Below are 16,708 nucleotides of genomic sequence, written 5' to 3'. Positions count from 1 at the left end.
GAGCTTTGCTTAAATTTGGACTATATCCAAATTTCACCCCACCCCTGCACCCACCCCCCCCCACCCCCCCCCATTTCAACCTAAAAAGAACAGCCATCTCTGGACTTGCAAAGGAAGAAAAACATCTCTGGCTCACCTGCTGTAAAACAAATGCACTTGGAAAGGAGATATCCCACAAAGTCTTTTCAGAGCAGCTCGTAAACACCAGCCTTGCAGTAACCCTAAGGGGAAGAGTCACACAGGAAGATTTTGCTACCAATAACTGTGTAAGGCATGTGGGTGCCATTGCTCTTTTCAGATTAAGGTTATCAGTCAATTTTATCAGAAATATAATGCAGAGGGGCCACCGAATGTACCTGACACACCTCATCTAAGGACAAACACTCAGGAGGGTATGCTGTGCTCGGTGTGAAGTTTCTGTATGGTTACAGGTGTCACCCACGGGCAGAATAAGTCCCTATAGCTGTTGTAGCCAGGTGCTGTGTTGCAGGGATGTGTCCTTCCCCTAACACCATCCCATCCCCACTGCTCCCAGCCTGGCTCGGAGCCGCAGTGAAAGATTGGGACGCTGGTGTGCTACAACAAGATCCCTGGGTGGGAGGGGAGATTGACCTGAAGCATGTGCTAAATCCTATTTGTCACAGCATGAAATCAACTTTATTCCTTTAAAAATGGGATGTTTGCATGAAATAAACTCACTTTTATTCTAGAACAAAGCATCGACAGAAGCGATCACGTGGCTAGAGGTTTAATTGCTCCTCCTGGGCTACCCTAATCACTTTGCATGTGTAGGCGAGCTGAGAGAGACTGCCTTATTTTTAAAATCATTAAACCCTTGGGAAAGAGAGTTTCTTTCATTTTAGTCACCTCTGCAACAAAGAATGCCTCTCTCTACACAAGGGCAGGACGAAGGAGTCACAGTTTCCTACGGGAAGGCTTAAAAGGCGATGGATGGGAGGCACACGGAGACAGGCAGGCTCTGCCTGGGAGCTGCTGTTGCTGTACACCGAGGGTAACCCTCCTTCATGCCGGACGCTCGCAGCCCATTGACTCATTAAACTGCACGTTTTCCAACATCTAGCTATGGGGACAGGTGACCTAAGAGACTTCTTGCGTCACCTGTGCCTGTAGCAGTTTGGTGCATTCAGATGAACAATGTCTCAGAATGCAGCTATTAAATTAGAGAACGGCGAATACAGGAGAATAACAGGACCTTCAGTTCGGGCAAATCGGAGAAAAATAGGGATGAGTCAGAGGGCAAAAGTGTACAGCCCGCAGCTGGGAAATCACTGAACTTTGAGGACAGTATTTGCAAGCCTTGAGCAATTTTGGCCATGCTGGCATGGGCTGCCCCAGTACCTGACTTGAGAGCAGCATAGCTGTGGGCACCGAGTCTCGCCCCAGGATCCAGCCTGGCTGAAGAGGCTGTGGGATAGGCAGCGGGAAACTCACACCCTCAAATTTAGCAGAAAAACTTTCACAAACACAACCCTCCGAGCCAGTTTGGCAGAGCTGAGGATGAAACGTCTGTGCTCAGGTCCAACAAAAACCACTGTGTGTGTCGGTTCCCACAAACCAGTCACTTCAGCCCTTTTGTCCCTGCTAGGGACAGGCGACTGCACTTTCCTTAACTCCGTGCCACTTATTTATACGTGAGAAACAGCATTCCGAGAGTGGGAGACTGCTTCCCTGGCTCCTACCCCTGCAAATAAATTATTCCCTTTCAGCCACTGACAGACACATATTTAAGAACTTGGGAATGGACCAGGGTTACTTTCCCCTGCATTTCCAGCTGAAATAAATGTCCCTGCACCCTCTTGGGATAAGTCATCCCAGGGTGCTACTTTCTGCCACCCCTGAACACAGACACACCACGGGAGCCCCCAACCACCTAGCTGGGGTACACTTAGGCGACATAAGAGATAATGCAGAAGATCAGGAGAAATATCTCTGCTTTTTTAGTCCTCCCCTTGCTCACCCTTAGCTGCTTGGATGCGGGGTGCACTGCGGAGGCTTGAGGGTGCCCCGGGGGCTGCTGCTCACTGCTGTGCTGCCAGGCTCGGTGGCAGCTCTGCCAGGCACTGCAGCGTCCCCGGTGCCGTCAGTGACATAAGAAGCGGGTGACCGGGTGTTGCCCGGGCCGACTCCCTGCAGCTGCCATGGCAACCTGATGCAGCCCTCGGGCAACACAGCGCTCTCGATGGGCAACCCAGGGCCAGCCCTGGGCAAGAAAATACCCTCGTATGGCACCCTAGTTCCTGCCCTGGGCAACCTACCGCTCTCGCTGGGCAGCTTTGTGCAGCCCCTGGGCAAGCAGGTGCAGCTGTTGGGCAAGTGTTGAGCAGCTGGACAATGCTCTCAGTCATGGGGTTTAGTTTTAGGTAGTCCTGCAAGGAGCAGGGAGTTGGACTCGCTGATCCTTATGGGTCCCTTCTAACTTGAGATATTCTATGATCCTCCATCCCTGGCAGTGCTCAAGGCCAGGCTGGATGGAGCCTTGAGCAACCTGGTCTGGTGGGAGGTGTCCCTGCCCATGGCAGGGGGGTTGGAACAAGATGATCTTTGAGGTCCCTTCCAACCCAAACCATTCTGTGATTCTATGATCCTATGAACTCACTGCCCTCAGTGGGCAACCCAGTGCCACTCCTGGGCAACTTAGTGCAGACTCTGTGCAACCTACTGCCTTTGCTGGACAACCTGATCCTGTCCCTGGACAACCCCCGGTGCCATCAACGGGCAACCCAGTACAGCCGTTGGGCATCCTAGTGCCACCCATGGGCAACCGTGTGCCACCCAGTGCTCCTGATGGGCAAAGTAGTGCCCTCATGGGCAACCCAGTGCCTGCACTGGTGTTCCTGGGCCAGCCCGTGGCCCAGCAGAGGCTCCACTGGGGCGGGTGGGTGCACCAGGCGCTGGCACCCCAGGTGAGAAGATGCACAGTGTCCCCAGGAGCTCCACCATGACACAGCCTCATGCAGCATCAGGGCATCACACACCAGTCACGCAGCGACATCAGGGATGTTTCCTGGAGAGGGTCCTTCCCCAGTTATTTCAGGCTTTAGCCTGAGAACAGGCACTGAAACGGGAGGACCCTGGTAGTGCTGATGGCACCACGCTCTGGGCTGTGCAAACACAGAGCGAGAAGGGTCTTGTCCCCAAGGGCTGCGATCTAGCCTGCCGTTAGAGGCGATCTTCTGATTCGGGTTTGTAGGTCTGTGATCTGGGCTGCTGTGTCTCTGGACAAATTATCTGACCCGTTCCCCAAAAGCAGAGCGGGGAGATGCACAGTGGTGAAAGGCAGGCGGGAGGCGTGGGGGTCACATAACTGCACCCGAGCTCCTCCGTGAAGGTGGGAGAGCAAAACCACCTCGGCTCCAGTTCTGAAAAGGGTGCCAAAAGCAGCTTTTTAAGCACCAGAGAAATATCTGAAACTCAAATCAGGGAAAAGAGTAGCCTGCGGGTAACAAAGCCTATTTTGGCTGAGAGTTGTGGATTAGAAACTGTGGAGGAAATCCAGGGAGAAGAGCACATCACTCCCGTGCTCCTCAGACACTTCTTTTCTTGGAAAGGTGCATCAACTTAACAGAGCAGGGCCTTGGAAAAACATCTGCTGAGCACGTGCTCTCATGGCAGCTCTCGGGACAGGGGGCCGTGCTGCTCCAGGGAGCTCACGTGAGAGCACTGCAGGGAAAGCAGGAGGTGCCGGATGGCGACTGTCCGGGCCAGGAGAGGAGAAAGTGAGGATGGCCACAGCAGAGCCCTTGGGGTTTTGCTGGAGAGACGTCACTGCCGCCCGACCCGGCACAGGCCAGGGAATTGCACAGTGCTCCCCATCAAGGGGCTCGAAAGCTGCCCAGCTGCCCCAGCTCAGCCTCCATACGAGTGTGGCTGGCAGTGGTCATCACCGCCTAAATAAAAGCAGGCGCCACGATAAATTTGAAAAATGTTTTGTGTACAAACAAGATTTGCCACAGGCTGTGCTGAGAATACTGTAAGATTGACAGGTTGTGTAAACACTGGGTAAAAAAATGTGGATTTCTCACTTTGAATCTATTCCGTGGGATAACTTAAAACTCTTACAATGCTTCAGCTTGAATTTCTAGAATAAAATAATGATAATTCAGGAGGGAAAGTGGGGTTTATATCACTTTAGCTCAGATGCTAGTCTGACAAGGCAGTGGTGGACTTTGATGACTTTGCTGAGAAGGGTCTAAGCCTCATTTACCTGTGTCTGCGGCATCACCTGAACCAGCCCATCACGGGCTCTGCCACCATCGGTCCAGCATACACTACACCATCCCCTTCCCCGGGCCGGGTGAATGAAACCACTCTTCAAAAAAGCATTTTCAAACTACACAAAAAGACAAGATTTTCTTGGGGATGAACTTGTTTAACCCCAAGACTTTGCTCTGTCATCACAATTTTAGGGATTTCCGTCCTCTTCCCTACCCTGTTGATTCAGACCACTAGCAACGGAGGATTTGAAATGCAAAGGGGAAGGGGCAGAAACCTGCATTGCCATCAGCGAGCCCGCAGCTCACGTGGGGCTGGGGACAGAACAACGGGGAAAAAAATCCTCGTTTCAGACAACTGTGCGACTAGGGAAGTAAGGAGAGCAATATATGGTTTGACTCACATTTTATGGAGAACCTATAATGCTCCTCCAAACAAACAAACAAACAAATAAAAATATATAAAAATACACACACCCAGAGAGAAAATAACTACTAAATAAGTATTTCCAGCTGAAGGGCTGGGGGAATGCTCTCCACTTTGAGAGCTGGCCCCCAGCTGGCAGCGAGAGCAGGGCTCAGAGGGCTGCCAGGCTCTTGCCCTTTCCCCAGCACACGGAGGGATGTGCACCGAGCGCGGCTGGGTCTCAGCCAGGCGGCCGGGGAGGAGGCAGACGCATGCCCCAGGAAGGGGTGCCGCTGCGGGTTACTGAGCCTCACGGCTACCACGCAGCAGGGCTGTGAGAGGAATGGGCCTTTTCTCCAGCGTAAAACGCCGTTTGGATCAAAATGCACTGAAAGAGTGGTCTTGTACCTTTTCTGATAAAACTGGTGGAATGGCTATCTGAAAAGCCATTTCAAGCAGAAGAAAAACAGAAGGGGAGACATTTAACTTCAGCAAACTTCTAAAACAAGAGGTCTAATACATCTTGGAGACATTGACTTACTTTTCCTGCCATTTCTTTTCCACCAAACCAAGAAAAATTTCTAAAATATTTTAGTCCTGTCTGCGTTCATGCCCAAAACCCGACTTCATCCAACTTTTTACTTTCGACTCTAAGCCAGTTGTCGTCACTGATAGAGTCAGACTGAAAGCACTGGAGAAAAGCCCACTGGCTTCAACGAAACCAACATTCACCCACTGACTCCAAAACCAAAAAAATCCCAACCAAGCTTCCTGGCGGGGACATGACTGTGTCAGAACATATTCAGATACTTTCAGAAATTGTGATTCGCGCTCATCTCCTGCATGCTGACAGCATATAAGAGGAGCCAACCCGCTGTGATCTCCTGTGTTGAACCTACAGAGGACACAGATCTAAAACAGCTTTGAGCCACATTTTTGTCCGAGCTATTGAGTTTTACACTTTTGGCTTCAGCGGTCCAAGGCCTGAGCCCTTTTTTAATCTCCTCCAGGGTGCCAAAAGCGGCTGCCGATGCCCCAAGGGTGATGATACTCCATCCCCTGCAGCATCCATCCCGGTCCTGAGGGACACAGTGGATGCTGCAAGTCTGCACGGGCTCGAAGAACAACTGGAACAAGACCCTGTGAAACAAATCCATCGGGGGATATTAAATTCAAAGACAGCCCTGTCAGCTCAGGAAGTCCTTGAGATACTAATTGCTGGAAGCTGGGAAAGTAGACTGGGAAAGTATCACAGGGTGCTTGCCTTGCTCTGGTGCTTTTATCTAAGCGTCTCCTGTTGGCTCTGTCAGAGGCTGAATCTGGAGCTTTCTGGACTTTGATCTGAGCCAGCACAGCCATTTCTATGGTCCTATACTGCCAAAATTTTCCTCAGAATTTTGCCAGTTTTCTCTCTCTCCTTTTTTTTTTTTTTTTTTTTTAATAATCGCAATGAGTTTGTTTTGGTTTTTTTTCTGACTGCTGATGCCGTTTTGAGAAGTCTCTTTCCCTCGAGCATAATAATCTGCATTAGTTATGCAATACACTGTTAACATGGTTTTTGGCAAGCATTCATTTCACCCAAATTTCTATCAGAATTCTGCAGGACATTCAATGATTTTTCCCTTCTTGGACAACAGAGCACCCAAGCCTCTTTTCTAAATAGCCTCTTGATGGACTGGCCTCAACTGTTCAACTGGGTCCTGCACCAACATGAAGCTTCCCTTGCATGAAGCAACGCTGTCCTGATTTTATTAATTTATTTTCTTTCCTCCAGTCAGTAAACAATTAGTTTACAAGCCCAGCTTTGCAGGGTCTGTTGGAATGATGCAGAAGGGTGGGAATATAGCTGTGGGAGGCAAAGGAATTTCCACAAACTAACTTTCCTAGCAACTTGGCTGATAAAGCCAGCAATAAAGCAGCAATAAAGAGCGATAAAAGCGGGCACGTCGTTCTTCGGACTGAAGGCATTTAAAGAAAGGAAACATCACATCAGTGCAGAAAGGCAGCTGAGGCAGCCGGGGATGCTATATAGAAGTGATCTATGAAAGCAAATCATTTAATGATACGAAAGCAAAAGCATCTCATGCATCAGAAGCAGGAAGGCAGGACAGTGGTTTAATGCACCTGGTGTACGTCAAAGATAAAGGCTGCTCGGCTACAACCCCAAAACCAACCCTGCAGTGACTGAACCGAGCAGCTTTACTCACCAGCAGCTCAGTCATGGGAGGAAAATCCATCCCTGTGCAGGAGACCCTGCCACAAGCCATGTGTCTGTTAGAATTTCACCCCAAACCCTCTCCCTAGAGACCCATTTTACAGGAGTTTTGTGGCAGGGCTGGCTCCTGCCATGGGATGGGCATAGGACACACTGTGAGAGGGGGAAAAAACAGACTCAAACTGAAGCACACATAGGGTTAGATGACTAAATTGCTTGAGGGAGATTTTAGAGTGTCAGCTACCAGAAGTAACATCAATATTGTCAACTTACGGAAAACTGGCATGGAGAGAATCAAAGCCCAAAGGGACCTGGGAATTCTCTAATGTCTGGGAAATCTGCTGCAGGAAAGGGGAAAGTATTTGTGAAAGAAATTAGAGAAGCTGCAACTGAAATTCCTCTGGTCATGGCTCAAATGGAGGAAAGAAATGCGTTGCCAATTGCGGAGACGGGAGTTGGAGAATCCACAAAAGACTCAATATGAGTTATATCAGGAAACTCCTTTTATTGTGCAGATGCACTTTCTTAAATAGGATAATTTTCCAAAGTCATCATGACTTGCAGTTTTTCATAAACTCCAATTGTGCTATACATACATCAGTCATCTGCTTCTACCTATCACTTTACTATTAATACTAATGCGTTTCGCCTCATACGGATGTTAGCTTCTAATTCTTCTATTCTGACCCTCAAGGTCGAAGCGTCCTTGAGGCCTACTATGTTAGCTTAGACAAACTGTTCAACAGAGTTTTCCTTGTGCAGGCCCTCTAGCATTCCATGCCTGTTTTCAGCGAGCTACGCTCCCACAGCCTATCTTGTGTAAAGAAGCATCAAGAGGGTAGGACGGGAAGATAAAATTTAGAGCTGGATAATTGCAACACCACATAAACACTGTCAATTAGGAGAAAGCCTTAAAGGAGTTGGGCTAGGGGGAAAGATGGGGGACTCTGAAAGCAAAATTGGAGAAAATAGGAGAGTTTGGGTGCTGATATTGGTGTGCCCTCATAGTACAACAGAGCTCAGGTATCTTTTTATGTGACTCAAAAATGAAGGTGGAAATGAAATGAATGTGAAGCTGTCGCTGATGCCAGGATTTCGCTCAAGTCACTTAAAAGCATGAGTCTTTCAGAAAGGGACTGGGGTGCCTCCGTTTCCCAGCGCTCAGCTCGAGACAATTCACGGGACCCAATTCTCAAAACAGAAAACAGGCAGCTCTGCCTGAAAACCAGCCATCTGGAGCGGGGCTTCAAAACAGCCGAGCAGCCAAAATCACCAGGGTTTATGAAAGCTTTCAGTAAAGGAACACAGGGAGAGTAACAGCTCAAAGCAGCACAAAGGCTAGCGAGGGTGCCAACAAAAACTGGAAGTCCCTATGAGTTCAGCATGCCATCGGCTTATTTTGGGGAGGGAGATAAGTGCAGAAAGGGAAGGTGCGATGAGCTGGACAGTTTTTCTTGCTTGCGGTTATATCGTCTCTTTAGAAAGGGTGGCTGCTGTCTCCGACAGACTCTGGCTCCAAGATACACACAAAGTAGAGGAAACCTATCTTTAGTCTCTGTGAGACAAAAGTGCTAGTAAAAAAGAAAGAAAAAAAAAAAAATAGACAATTGCTTCCTGTTTAGGGCTGCAGCTCTGAAGAGAGATCCTGCCAAGATGCTGGGGCCAGGGCAGGACCTTGGCACAGGTTACAGCTCTCGGGGGCTGCCCCTGGGAGAGCAGGGAGGGCAGGCAGGTCTGTCTGGACCTGTGCTGTGAGCTGGAGTCATCAGGGGGTACGAGACGAGAGAAGATGCTCTCAGCTCCTGAGAGTCCCCACGCTGGGCCAGGAGGTCCATGCCCTGGATTCCCGAGGGAAGAGAAGGGACTTGAACTTCTGCTCCTTTAGGATTCTTGGTGCCTACAGGCTTTAGGCTGAGCTCAGCTCTGCTTAGGTTAAAAGAGTCGAGAGTGTCTGACACGTGAGTCTGACGGGACAATTTGCAAAGTGACTGTCACACTGAACTTCAGATTGATTAAAGACTTATCCTCTGAAAATTCAAACACTTGGTAAAATTTACAGCCAGAGAGCAGGTACTATGGCAGTCGAGGTGGCTGACTTAAGGACTGATTTGTTCCTTTATCTTCAAAGTGCTTTGGTGCTTCCACCAACAAACTACTTGCAAGAGGTTAAATTAGGAACCAATCCATACTCACCAAGATTAAAACCGCAGCATTTTCTTCAATTAGCTAGCCAAAAGCACTTCTTTGTTTTAAGACCCCAGCACTGACATTTTAGATGACATTTAAAATTTTTCAAAAGCAAGAAAATGATCACTAGACATCAGCTTAAAATGCAAGTTTTTCTGTTTAGGAACAGAACATACTGTAATGCTTTACTAGATAGTTTGTGTTTCTTCTCCTGAACCATTAAAAATACATTAAAGATGTCAACAGCTAATTACTCTGACAACTAGCTTTACTTCCCCTTGTGCTTTTTCCGCATCAGACAGGCTCAAAGCGAGGAGGACATGAGAGTTTTTCTCCTAAAATCACAGACTGAAAGGGTAGGAATGTATCGCTGTGGGTGGATTTACTCTTAGTCACACACAGGATATTTTCAGCTACTTTCTGGCACACCGTGGAAAAGCAACGGAAAGTGAAAAACCAAAGGAATAAAAAATCCTGGTAGACCATGTAACACACAAAGTGATCGTTTAATTTCTACTCAGGGCTTTCATGAGGAAGTGAAAGTCTAATCATGTATTTTCAAAGCATCTTAGCAAAACTGGGAATGCGTCCTAGCAAAACTGGGAATACTCCTGCAACAGATAGCGTGGGTTCAGCTGAGCCCAGCCTAAAAGTAACCCAGCAGCCGTGCAGTGTTGGGAAAGGTCTTGCGCATCCCCATGCACTTCTCCTGGTCAATGAACAGCGAGTTGGCTTTGGTGGCCAGGTCATGCTCCAAGATCGACTTGGCATGCACCAGCATTTGCAGTATGTTCTCGGCGTCTCTCAGCCGCTGCTGAAGGCTCTGGATCGTCTCATTGATTTCATGGACCTCATTGACGAGGCTGGAAAACAGCAAGAAATGCCCATTAACAGTCCCGTCACGGGGGTGGTTTCTAGCACGGCGTTGGTGATGGGCCCCTTGGGGACAGGATTTCCCCCTTCAGTGTGCTCGGAGTAACTCAACCCCTCATTTCTGGCAGATGCACGGGAAAGGCGAGGGCAGAGCTCCTCCAGACCTCCGTGGGCAGGCATGGTTAAGTTTGCTCTAAGGCTTCGGCGATGTGCAGCCTCATCTCCTGGAGCAGCTTGTGCCACCGAGAAGAGGGATGAGCAGCTGTGGTTTCCTGTTCCTGTTTGGTTTTGCGGGTTTGTTGGTTCACCCACCCGGATCTCCCTGTGCAGCGTTCCTCCCCACACCCACGGATGCACACACAGCAAAATGGGGGAGCTGGGAGAGGCTAAAAGTGAATGTGAAACAAGTGGAGGATGGAAAAACCCAATGGCATGCAAGGGCTGGGTTTATATGGCTTCTAAAAAGCTTCACGTGGAGTCATTCCCAGAGGGCTCCTAGGAGGAGGGGTGAGGTTTGGGGTGCCTCACCCCTCACATGGGGTGCTGTTGGGCACTCAGGGCAGCCTGCTCCTCCACGGCCCCTTGGGGTGCAGTCCCAAAGGGCTCACTATGTCCTTGAAAGGATTTCCAGTGTCCTCAGGGGAGGTGAGGACAGCCCTTACTGCTTCTCCACATGGTGCATCCTTTCTTGCAGTGACCCAAAAGGAAGCAGCTAAGTGCTCTCAACACAAGCCTGTCAGAGATTAAAGGGCTTATACTGCAAAACTAAGCCATCCAACAGCTGGGAAGCAGGCAGGAGAGTAGGTGAGGTTTACCCAAGTGGGAAAAATCCATCCCTTCACGGGGTGGTATCAGGCTGTACCCGGCCATGGGTACAGCCTCTTTCGTGGGTGCAGAGCTCTTCTACCACCCCGAGGCCGGGATACCTAATCATTGCTCTTGATTATACCAGTGCACTTATGGAATGACTCTTTGGGGAAAAAAAAAAAAAAAAGATTAATTTTGTCATCCAGTGATGCTCCTGAGCGCTACGACCAGTCACTCCTCAAGGACCCTCCCAGCCCTGGGTCCTGCCTTACCGGAGCTGGGCAGTGTCCCGGCACAGCTCCACATTGGGTCTCCGCGTGCGCTCATCCAGCCGGGTCTGAGCCACTTTTAACACTAGCCCATTGTCCCTAATGGCTTTTCGGATGGCTTCTATGTTCATCTCGATCTGGAAGATTTCCTGCAGTGTCTGGCATGAAAAAACCGCATTCATAAATTAAATGATATATTCTCAAGTGACCACATCATTTCCCTTTTCTCCTGTCCATCTGCAGAAAAAAACAAGTTGAATAAGCAGACCCTGGGCTCAGACCCCTGTCGCTCTGACACATGCCAAGGCACAGATCCAGCAGATTTCTTTTCAAGGAAAAGCCTCTCTTTGCTGTTGCTGTCACATCGGAGGAGATTTTGGAGCAGTGATGGATCTATTGAATTACCAGCTACCCAAAATTACTGCTTGCAGGAATTGATCATCCATCAATAGCAACTCATAGAGGGAAAGTTTTTAATGGATCCTCATTTAAAGACGTGACATCAGCCTGCAGAGCTGCAAGCCCAGTCTCTGCTCAGTTAATCGATACCGTGTCAAGCTCTTTTCAGGAAGCTTTCCATGAGACCCAGCAGTCCGAGCCAGGTGCCCATCACTGATCTCCACTTCCCCTGCTTGGCAGAGCCATGCGGGAAACACACGGCTGACCATGCAGCAAACCTGGAGCACTGAGCCTGAAAGCATGTCCTTGGAGGAGAAGGGAGCCTGCAAACCCCCCGGCAGGCACCCCAGTAGAGGCCCAGCAAAGACTTTCTGCAGGGCAGCCAGCACTTCTGAAGTAACTACCAGGAGATGCAAACAGCATTTCCACCTACTGCTTGAAATCCCTTTGCTGCTGGGCACTAGGGAAATAAAGGATCCCTTGAGAGGAAGTTACAGTGCCAACTTGTCCTGCTCCAAGGAGAATGTCCCCAGTACTTGGAATTTCAAACAGATAATGATACTATAACCAGCTCCTTGTGGCAACCGTTCCTCTTCTTGGGCCAGGTCTGTGTGTCACTGGGAAGTGACGGTGTCACACCGAAAGGGAGGGGTTCAGGCTACCTTGGCCAGGTGAGTCTGAATCTTGCTCTTGGCGTCAGCTGTCTCAGCGATGCGGTTGGCAAAGGCGACGTTCACCCTGTTGAACTGGCGCCACATCTCGTTGGCCGTCACCACCAGCAGGTTCTCGAGGTTGTCCCGCAGCTTGGAGGAGGCCGCCCGTTCGCTCTGGGAGAGGAGAATGTTGTCGTCCGAGAACTTGGCCCACGACTCTGGCACCGAGATCCTGGGGAGGAGGAAGGAGAGGCCTCCAGTAAGCCCATGCTGCTGAAGCTGGCCATGGCCAGGCATGCCATGGGAGCAGTGTGGATTAAATGCAGGTTAAAGCTACGCTCTTAATTTGACCACATGAAGGTAAAACACCTGGACACCATTTGTTCGATATGCTTATGAAATGATGACATGTTCATGAAGACAACTGTGGTACTTATGAAAGCCCAGACAAAGCAAAGATTCCCCCAGAAAAATGAAGATTTTAGTCAGACCTCATATTTACACGTTCGAGCCATCTAAGTGCCAAGTGATTCCCAGCTTCACGTCGACGCGCAGATTGCAGTCAATTAATTTTGCTCATAACTTATCTCAGTTTCATACTAAACTGAACAAGCATTAGATAATATTCATTTCCCTGTCTGTGCATTCACGATGAAGTTCACGCCTGTGCAGTAGGCCAGAACAAGGTCAACAAAAGACTTAAATACCACATAAGCCCCATTTAAAACATGCTGGTTCTCGGCACATTTTGCCCCCCTCTGAATTTTAGCATCAATCCTTTGCAATTCATTTGCAATATGTCTGAGCTGTGAATAATTATTCAAATATTAGAAAGATTGAATCAATCTATGCCCCTCCATAAACTGCACGCGTCCTTGTGAGCAGCAGATATATTCCCTCAGCCCTTTGCCACTTAGCGCATATCTCTGCGAGTGCTGGTTTAGGTCACCATTCATCTACTGCAGAGCCGAAGCTGAATTCCTGGCACCCAAAAGCAGCTGAACCGTATCCCAGGACCATGCTCTCTATTTCTTTATCTTCTGTGTCATTTCGGCTCCCTGCCAGGCCCTCTCCATGCAGGGGTGAACCCCGCAGACGTCACGTCAACCAAGAGCGCTCATGCAAGCACTGACACATCTTTGAAAATACGCATAAACTTAATGAGCTGTGCAGAGGTGTTGGGCTGAGTTCATTTTCAGGCTGATCTCTGAACCCTGATATAATGTGTAATTAGGTGGGACTCGCTTTCACCCACTGCGTGTTCAGCATCCAGCTGAAAGCAGAGGGTTGTTCTCCCTTTATGGTGAGCAGGGAGAAACGGCCCCTCCAAGATGGGTGTTTCCAGGCAGGATGGATGTGCCATGCAGAGACACATGCCTTTACAGTGGGCTGGGGACAACCCGTTCCCTGCCAGGGCGAGGCACCGCGCATCCCAGGGACAGCTCGGTGCTCTCGTGCTGCCCAGCGTGCACTCACGTGGCGTCAACCCGCTCCACCCCTCGGAAGTAGCTGATGCCATCGGAGGTGTTCCTCAGGTGGTGGCACTTGTCGTCGATGCGGTAGGCTGTCTGCTTGTTGGCCAGGTCCCTCTCCAGCTCATGCTGGGCTGCCCTGTTGGACCTTCAACACACAAACAAGAGCCATGGGTGGGGATGTATGGGTGGAATGGTTTCCTCCCACCTGGGCAGCTACGTGCTCCTGTGGGCGCCACTGCCCGCTTCCCATGGAGCCTGCCCAGGTTTTACGGCTGTAGGGTGTGGGCAGAGGTGGGGGTCTGCCGGGGTTTCACATCGCAGCTGCAAATGCAGCATGAGAGAAGGAGCTCCTCCTTACGCGAGCTGGGCTTTCGCCTTATCCAGGTACTGCTGCATCCTCTCCTGGCAGGATCTGATGACGTCGGCTTCCTGGGCAAAGGCAAAACATGACCCCATCAGTATCCATGCTCAGTTGTCCTGGTCACACTCATCCCCTCAGGCCTCTCCAACCGTGCACACAGCAAGGACAAAGCAAACTGGCAGGGAGTGGAGAAAGTGCCCCCCAACCCCAGAGCGCTCACTTGTGCAGCTGAGCCTGGGCGCAGCGACCAGGAGGGGATGGGAGGGTGCTGTGGCCACAGCCATGGCCTCCCACTTCACTTTCAGGGTGGGTTGCCAAGTGTTTTCTCATCTTGACATCAATGTCAAGTGATGATTAGTTCCACTATAGGAGACAGGGACAGATCCTGACCTGATATGAACAGGCATAGAGGTTCTCTGGACCAGCAGCGCTACACATCCCCATCCCCAATCAGCATCTGCCCTTTTTGCTCCCCAAATGTTTTCTTCCCCAGGAGAAATCCCATCCATCTGGGACAAGAGGAGACGGACTTGAGTTTGGTGTAACTTTCTAAGCCATTTCTAAGAAACATCCAGCTCCACCGGAGGAAGGCATGTGCTGCTCTCAGCTCACTTGACTTCAGCACAAATCTATCGCGTTTGTGAAGCCCCAGCTACTGGAGGCAGGTGATTAGTGCTCCAAAACCATAATTTTTAAGCCCTCCTGTCTGCAGGAGCCAGCTGAAAAGCATGGCCTAAATATGTCCGAAACACTTAAAATCCAAAATGCCATTATGGAGATAACCAGCTCCAATTATTTTCTTAAAATCTCATGACCCTTAAACTAATCTTTCAATTTTTTTAGGGCCTGACTCATAAGAAAAAATCTTCTAACAGAGCAGTGGCTTCACAGTCCCAGGGGCTGCAGTTTCCTTCCCAGTTTCGCGATGCCTTTGCAGTGATTGTATTTTGTTGTACCCTGCGATAGGATCCCATCTTCTGTGCCAGCTCTCATCGTGTTTGCTTTTTATTCATAATTTAAAGCAGCCTATATAAAGGCAGGCAGGAGTGCGCGGTTTTAGGACTGCTATAAAATGCATTGCCTAAGCACACACAGTCTTACTGCGGCCACGCTGCTCTGAGCAAAGCAAAGCTGGGGGTAGATGTAATATCTTTTATTAGACCAAGTAACATAGTTGGGAAAACCAGACAAGCTGTCGGGCAGACACTGCCTTCTCCATATCTGTGTGTGTGCATGTGTGCGTAATATATATGTATGTGACACAGATATATAGAGATATATCACATGTATGTGACAGATACTTATAGATCCTGTGCCGGCAGGGCTCTGAAAGGCAGGAGAGTCCCACAAGCTCCTTGAAGAGGGACAGAGGACCCTGATAGGCTACACAAACACACAGCTGGTTTTCAGCTATTCCTGCCTCTGGCAGGGCAAGTCTTACCCACACCGTGTGGGCACGCTGCTGCGTGGGGGAACGTCGTCCCCTGGCCCTGCAGGTTTTGGGGGTTTGAAGAGTTTAGCACCTCACAGGCACTAAGGAGCCAGAGAGGGAACAGGGCTGCAAAACCTGTTCAGAGTAGTTTAGGTAAAAATAACACATGATCTGTGTTGACAAACTTACCACAAAGAGCTGTTTCTCCACATCATCATGGACCAGGTCAATGCCCATCCTCTTCTCCCGGTGAAGCAAGCACTCCTGAGTGACCTGTTGGGGACATGCCATCACTGCTGGTTGCAAATCCCTACAGGGATGGTCCCCATGTCAAGTAATGTAAGAAATGAAATTGTAGGTGGGCACAGAGACGACAGCACGGGAAAAAAAGTGCCCAGGGCAGCTGGTTTAGCTGACAACGAGCAGCCGAGCTGCAACATCAGCATTAAATCAACGTGGGGGAGCACACGTGTCCCTGGCGCAGCCACAGCTGAAGGCAGGGACCTGTGTCAGGCTTGAGGCTGACCTCGCCAGAGCCTCGTAGGAGGGCATGGGCTTTTGTCTCCCAAACCAGGATTTTGGATGTACCACTTATAAAAATATTTGGTTAAGCAAATACTGTTCTGGTGTGCTCAGTACGTACTGATAGGGGAGGCAGCAGATGGCAAGGCATTTGTTTATTACTAACTTAACTAATGGTCTCTTAATAAAAACTTTCTAGACGTTACGGAGCTGCAATGAAACTTAATTGGGCGTCTGAATGGCTGCAGATGTTTCAGCAGTAGGCTACAGCTTGCAGCCCACCGGACAGGGTGCTTACCTGGAGAGGGGCCTCTGTCTCAGCCAAGGCTCTCTCCAGTCTTTTCTTCAAGTCTGTGAGTGCGTTCGTTTCCCCGATCATCTCATCCAGCTCATGGCAGAGCTCTGACTTCCAAAATTCTATCTCTTGGACACGATCTCCCAGGTTTTTGGTGCTTTCTACTTGGGTCTTCTTTGTCTGCTGATATTTATCGTGAATCAGACGGGAGGTATCGACTCTCAGACACTCGGCATTGCGCCGGGTAGTCTCCGACTCTTTGTAGTTGGTCAGATTGGACATGTACCAGTCGTCAGAGGTGTACCGGCTGAAGAGGGTTGTTCTGTTGGAAACAAAAGGAAGCATCTTGCTTGGGGGTAACCCCTGGGAGCTTTTGGAAAAGGGAGCCAAAGTTGGGTTGATGGCAGCTGCTTTGTAGTAGGCTCTGGGCATCCGGGGGAGGCTGAAGCTCTGAGGCAAGGGGTAGTAAGGAAAACGGTTCTTATAGCTTGAAGCCATGGTGCTGATGGCAGGCAGAAACTTGGTAGGTGTTGATCTTGGATGGGCATATGTTGCAGTTAAGGGAGATCCAACCAGCTCCAT

General features: G+C 49.7%; 1 pseudogene; it reads right to left on the bottom strand.

The window, feature by feature from the left end:
- Positions 1-9,671: 9,671 nt before the first annotated feature.
- On the bottom strand, positions 9,672-16,708 carry LOC147414409 (tektin-3-like; annotated as a pseudogene).

This window comes from Leptosomus discolor, chromosome 15 (genome assembly GCF_034619465.1).
Source record: "Leptosomus discolor isolate bLepDis1 chromosome 15, bLepDis1.hap2, whole genome shotgun sequence".
Taxonomy (NCBI): Eukaryota; Metazoa; Chordata; class Aves; order Leptosomiformes; family Leptosomidae; genus Leptosomus; species Leptosomus discolor.
The sequence above is the reverse complement of the archived record's forward strand: the minus strand, read 5'-3'. Positions and strand labels throughout refer to the sequence as shown.